The sequence below is a fragment of the Phoca vitulina genome, unplaced genomic scaffold (genome assembly GCF_004348235.1).
Source record: "Phoca vitulina isolate PV1807 unplaced genomic scaffold, GSC_HSeal_1.0 scaffold106, whole genome shotgun sequence".
NCBI lineage: Eukaryota > Metazoa > Chordata > Mammalia > Carnivora > Phocidae > Phoca > Phoca vitulina.
In genome coordinates, this window is record NW_022589809.1 from 701,879 (window position 1) to 709,169 (window position 7,291).

A 7,291-nucleotide genomic window follows, 5' to 3' on the forward strand; every position below is an offset into this window, starting at 1 on the left:
CAAACACAAAAAATTATGGTCATCCAACTAAACTCCACACCTTCCATAAAAATAACTCAGATGGATTACAGATACAAATGTAAAATGCAAAATCATAAAACTTTTAGCAGAAAACAATAGAGAAAAATCTTTTTGGCCTGGAGTTAGACAAAAAACTCTTAGACATGACACCAGAAAGTCAAATATATTAGAAAAAATGATACATTGGATTCAATCCAAATGAAAACTTTTGCTTTCAGAAAGACACTGTTGAGAAAATAAAAGGTCAAGTTAGAGGCTGGGATCAAATATTTGCAAATTATACATTCATCAAGTGACTTCCTTCCACAATTGTTAAAGAACACTCAGAAATTGGGGCACTTGGGTGGCTCAGTTGGTTAAGTCCAACTCTTGACGTCAGCTCAGATCATGATCTCACGATTGTGAGAACAGCCCCAGATCAGGCTCTGTACTGAGCATGGAGCTTGCTTAGGAGTCTCTTTCCCTCCCTCTCCCTCTGCTCCTCGCCTCCCACCCACCCATGCATACACATGCACACTCTCTCTCAAGAATTATAAATTTAAATACATTTAAAAATTTTTTAAAACTACACTCAAAACTCTTCAGAAAGAAAAAAGTGATTAACCCAATTCTGAAAATGGGCAAAACAAGAGACTGATTTAATGAAAAGGATATATTGGTGAACATAAGTGTAGAGGCCACTTTTAGGCAAATAGGCTTGAGCAATGGAATACAGATGGGACCATCAGGTGACCCACCTCAGACTCTCCACACACCCTAGCTGACCAACAGGCTACTTACAACCCAGAACAGGTACCAAAAAAAAAGAAGAAAAAGAAGATTCCATACCTCCTTACATTCCCCCTTAACTACAGTCCCCACCACTGCCTCACTGGAGACCTCTCCTCCACTGCCTTACCCACCACTCCCTTGCGTTGTATTCAGTACACTTCTATCTCCTTTGTTCTGCCTCAGGTGAATTCTTTCACTGCATGAACCAGTTTCCACCCAATCATCACCCCACATTTGGGGTCTCCTATGTGATGGAGAGATGCCTCATTTAGGCACCCAATAAGCACATGAAAGGATGTTCAACCTCAGTAGACATTAGGAAAATTAAAGCCATGATGAAATGTCATTGCACACCTATTAGTCTAACTCAAACTGACACTACCAAGTGCTGATGAAGTTGGCAACTGGAATTCTTATACACTGATTGTAAAAATGCAAAATGGTATACCATTATGGAAAATGGTTTTGCACTTTTTAAAATAAATATATATTTACCCTAGGACCCTGTAGTCCCACTTCTGAGTACTTAACCCTGGGAAATGAAATATTATGTTCCTTTGGAAACCTGTAGTCGAAAGTTCATAGCATTTATAATTACCCAACACTAGAAACATCCCAAATATCCTTCAGCCAGTGAGTGGAGAGGCAAACTGATGTCACCCCCACAATGCGATTCTACTCAGCAAAACATAGATGTACTACTGACACAACAATTTGTATAATTCTCAAAGACATTTTGCTCATTGAAAGAAGTCAATCTTCTTTTTTTTCCTTTTTCTGTTGTTTTCTTTTCTTTTTTAAATTTATTTAAATTCAGGGGCACCTGGGTGGCTCAGTCTGTTGAGTGTCTGCCTTTGTCTCAGGTCATGATCCCAGAGTCTCAGGATCAAGTCCCGCTTCAGGATCCCTACTCAGCGGGGAGTCTGCTTCTCCCTCTGACCCTCCCCCCACTCATGTTCTCTCTCTCACTCTCTCTCTCAAATAAATAAATAAAATCTCTTTAAAAAGTATTTAAATTCAATTAATTAACATAGAGTGTATTACTAGTTTCAGAGGTAGAATTCAGTGATTCATCAGTTGCATACAACACCCAGTGCTCATCACATCACGTGCCCTCCTTAATGCCCATCACCTAGTTACCCCATCCCCCCACCCACCTCCTCTCCAGCAACCCTGTTTGATCCCTACAGTTAAGAGTTTCTCATGGTTTATCTCCCTCTCTGTTTTCATCTTATTTTATTTTTTCCTCCCTTCTCCTATGCTCCTCTGTTTTGTTTCTTAAATTCCACATATGAGTGAAATCACATGATAATTGTCTTTCACTGATTGACTTATTTCACTCAGCATAATACCCTCCAGTTCCACCCTTGTCAGTGCAAATGGCAAGATTTCATTCTTTTTGATGGCTGAGTAATATTCCATTATATGACATCTTCTTTATCCATAAAGAAGCCAATTTTAAAACCAACCAAGGTATCTTATCATTTTAGTTATAGATTGTTCAAAACTCAAAAAGACAAAAATATGGTGATTGCCAAAGTTTAGGCTTGGGAAGACAGTCAAGGCATAAGACAAGGAAGTTTTCGGGTGGTGATAAAACTTTTAAATTCTGATCTTGATGGTAATTACATATATCTATATATGTGTATAAAATTCATAGAACTGTTCGCCAAAAATTACAGTTTGACTTTATGACAAATTAAAAAATAAAATTTAAAACAATCCAAATAAGGTTTTGGTTTTTTTTGGTTTTTGGTTTTTGTTTTTTGGGGGTTTTTGTTTGTTTTGGGGGGGGTTTTAGGGATTCTTTTACTCTCATTTGAAAAGCTATTGATGTGGAAATGTTGGGTTTGGAGCAAATGGTCAAGAAAGAATTCTTGAGTTGTTTTTGGTGCAAAAAAGTGATTTTATTAAAGAATGGGGACAGGACCTGTGAGCAGAAAGAGCCCATTGTATCCTTTCAAGTTGGGAGGGGTTTGGGGATAGTGTGAGTCTCTAAGGAATTTAGAAGCAAAGTTTCCAGGACCTTGAGGGGGCTAGCTATTGTTGGGAAAAGGTCATTTATTACCGTCTAATAAAACCTTAGTCATGAGACCCTTCAGTTGTATATCAGTGCGTCATATGTTTGGAGGATGATTGCCAACACGTATCTTGGGAGTAGAGATAAAGGAAGTTTCCAAAGGAATGTCCATACATTACAGACTCACAGGATCCTAGAGGACAGATAAATGTTAAGCTCAGATTGTTTTTTGCCCTTAGCAAAGTATCAACATCGAGACAGCCGAGTTCCCAGAGGAATGTCACTCTGTCTCAAGGACTTGTCAGTGGCTCTAAGTGGTAAGGAAATTTAATTTTTTTCTTTTGCCTTTGTTCCCCACATCAGCTATCAAGTAGAAATGATTATCAAATTTTAGATTCATTCTTCTGTCTGGAATATAGTATTTCCAAGGCCATTAGGATATGAAAAACAGAAATAATGGCCTAGAAAATTGAAGACAACATATTTCAGAGAAACATTTGTTAACCTAGATGATCTTAACCCTCCTATTTCCTTTGCCTGAGTGGACTGGCAAAACAGTGCTTGGATTGTTATGTGTAGTTATGTCTCCAGTGACAAAGTAGAGGAATGGAATGATTAATTCAAACAATGTGAGTAATTTAAAAGAATAAGTTTAAACAGACAGATTACTGACTTAATTCACCAGCTGTTGACCCTCTGACCCATCAGAGCAGTTTCCTGCTCTCAGACAGAATTAAGTCAGACAGATGAGGCAGGACCCGAGGGATCAAATGGTCTCCAACTTTGTCCAGTGCAGTAAGATTTCAAACAGGTTACTGTGACACAGATCTCTCAGTGGGTTATCATCACTTCTGCCTGGGCCTGTGGCTCATTCTGATGGAGACCACAAGGAAACCCCACTAGCAACTGTCAGCTCAGGGGCCTGACTCACATGTGATCACACCAAACTTAATGACTCACTTCCACAGCTGGAGGTCTGTGAGCAAAAGTTTGATGAGAGTGAGACCTTCTGGGCCAGGAGTTCCTTCCTCAAAGGGCAGGATGAATCTGACATGGTTATTTTTATGGGATTTTTTTTTTTTTGCCTGCTTTTAAAATAATTTCTGAGATCCTTCCTTCTGATTTGAGAGAAAACTATGCTGTCAGTTGCTGTGACTGAAATTGTGCCCTTCAACCACCAGTTCCATTGTGTTCCTTCTACATCCAGAAAAGCAAAGCTAACACCAGGGATTGGGTCTAGGGTACTCTCAGTTGCTCATTGCTCATTTCCAGTCAGATCCCCAGTCCTGAGTCTATTCCCCTAACATCTCCAAAATCCAATTTCTCTGCTTCATCTTCACCCATTTCCTTCATCAAACTCTTATAAACTCTCACTTGGATTATTGAAATGCGTTTCCTCTTTTTACTTTCTATGTCATGCTTTAAATTGCAGCAAATGATCTACCTAAAATGTACCTTATCGGTGTCACTCTCTTTCCTAAGTACATGAATTTCCTTTCCATTGCAGGAAAAATAAAATCCAAGTTCCCCAACTGAGTATTACTTGAGAGTGTTTAAAGACCTGGCTCTTGTACACACCTGCATATTTACCCACAACCATTCCCCTTAGGGATCCTGTACCCAAATACCTCAAACTGCTGAGCTCAGGACAGGTTCCATCCTGTCCTTGCTTTAGGACATAATTTTTGTTCTTTACTACAGCACCTTCTTTCCATTCTTTTACTTTCTAATTTATTCATCTTTCAAACACTGAACAGCTGTCATCTTCTGCAGAAAACCAAACTTCAACAATCAAGTGAAGTGCCCACCCAAATTCATCCCATAGCACATTATCAATGTCAGACTACACTGTCCTTTTCTTTGTGTTTCATATTTGTAGCTCCATGGTCCCAGCATCATGTGCGGCATGTCATAGATCCTCAGCTAAATAAGAAAAGGTGGACAAAATGCCAAACGACTAAATAAATGAATGATTAGGGGGGCGGAGCAAGATGGCGGAGGAGTAGGAGACCTGGATTTCGTCTCCTCTCAGGAATTCAGCTGGATAGGGATCAAACCATTCTGAACACCTACAAACTCAACAGGAGATCGAAGAAAAGAATAGCAACAACTCTCTGAACAGAAAAGCGATCACTTTCTGGAAGGTAGGACGTGCGGAGAAGTCAATCTGAGGCGATATTCGGGAGGATAGACGGCGGGGGAGGGGCCTCCGTCGGCCGCTTCTGGCAAGTGATAGAGCCACGGAGCACAAAATCGGAACTTTTAGAAGTCGGCTCCGCTGAGGGACGTCGCTCTGGTGGCGAAGTGGGGGTGGAACCCTCGCAGGACAGTGTGGTCTCAGGACCCTCGGGGTCACAGAAAGACCGGGGGTGCCTGAGTGCAGCAGAGCTGCCAGGTATCGGAGCGGGGAAGCCGGCTGCAGAGACGGAGCCCAGGCGCGGGCTCTCAGCTCGGGGTTGCTATAAACCGTGATCCGCGGCACAGTCGGGCCACTGCTCCTCCAGCAGGGACCCAACAAGCGGCAGATCCGGGGAGACTCACCTTCTTCCCCCGGGAGGAGAGGTGCGGGAGCGCACCGCGGGGATCTGCTGGGTTTGGAGACTCCACCCGGGGTCGGGTGCCAGAGATAGAAACGCGCGGTCACAGGCTGGGTGAGCGCGGAGTGTGGCCGGAGACCGGGTAGACGGGAGTGACTGACTGCTTTTCTCTGGGGGCTCGCTGAGGAGCGGGACCCCGAGTTCTCGGCTCCTCCGGGGCGGAGATTGGGAGGCCGCCATTTTCACTCTCCGCCTCCAAAGCTGTACAGAAAGCTTGCAGGGAACAAAAGCTCTGGAGAGCAAACCCGAGCAGATTACTTAGCCCGGACAGGCAAGGGCGGGGCAATTTTGCCTCCGGCAAAGACATTTGGGAACCACGGCAACAGGCCCCTCCCCCAGAAGATCAGCGAGAACAGCCAGCCAAGACCAAGTTTACCGATCAATGAGAACGGCAGAACTCCACCGCTAGGGGAATACTGCACATAGAATTCATGGCTTTTTTACCATGATTCTTTAGTCTTTCAAAGTTAATTATTTTTTTTAACTGTCTTTTTTTTTTTTTTTGAATTTTTCTTTTTCCCTTTTTCAACCAACATCTTATCAATCCCTTTTTTAAAAAAAAAACATTTTTATTTTTCATTTTTAAAGTCATATTCTATCCCTTCATAGTAGTTACCCGTATTTTTGGTATATATATATAAGTTGTTCTCTTTATAAAATCTTGAGATAGTTTCTTCTAACAGATCAAAATATACTCGAAATCTCTAGTGTATGGTTTTTTTCTACTCCCCTGCCTGATCACATTCTCTCCCTTTTTTCTTTCTTTTTTTTTTTTTTTAATCCTCTTCTTTCTTTTTTCAAACAACTTATCAAATCCTTTTCTAAATTTTTTATAATTTCCATCTTTACAGTCATATTCCATCCCTTCATCATATCAACCCTTATTTTTGTACATATATAAGTTTTTCTTTCTTTAAAATTTTGGGAGGGACTTTCTTTTAACAGACCAAAATACACCCAAAATCTAGTGTGTGGCACTGATCTATAAACCAGCCTGATCATATTTGATCACATTCTGTTTTTGTTTTGTTTTGTTTTGTTCTGTTTTTGTTTGTTTTTATCTTTATCTTTATCTTTTTCTTTTTTCTTTTTTTCTTTCTTTTTCTTTTTTCTCTCTTTCCCTTTCTTTTCCCACTGCTTCAGGTCTTTTCTGATTTGTTTAGAGTATATTTTCGGGGGACGTTGTTACCCTGCTAGCATTTTGTTCTCTCATTAATCTATTCTCCTCTGCACGAAATGACAAGACGGAAAAAATCACCTCAACAAAAAGAACAAGAGGTAGTACCGACTGCCAGGGACCTACTCAATACGGACATTAGTACAATGTCAGATCTAGAGTTCAGAATCATCACTTTAAAGATACTAGCTGGGCTTGAAAAAAGCATGGAAGTTATTAGAGAAACCCTTTCTGGAGAAGTAAAAGAACTAAAATCTAACCAAGTAGAAATCAAAAAGGCTATTAATGAGGTGCAATCAAATATGGGGGCGCTAACTGCTAGGATAAATGAGGCAGAAGAAAGAAGCAGTGAGATAGAAGACCAAATGATGGAAAATAAAGAAGCTGAGAAAAAGAGAGATAAACAACTACTGGATCACGAGGGCAGAATTCGAGAGATAAACGATACCATAAGACGAAACAACATTAGAATAATTGGGATCCCAGAAGAAGAAGAAAGAGAGAGAGGTGCAGAAGGTATAATGGAGCAAATTATAGCAGAGAACTTCCCTAATTTGGGGAAGGAAACAGGCATCAAAATCCAGGAAGCACAGAGAACCCCTCTCAAAATCAATAAAAATAGGTCAACACCCCGACATCTAATAGTAAAACTTACGAGTCTCAGAGACAAAGAGAAAATCCTGAAAGCAGCTCGGGAGAAGAGAT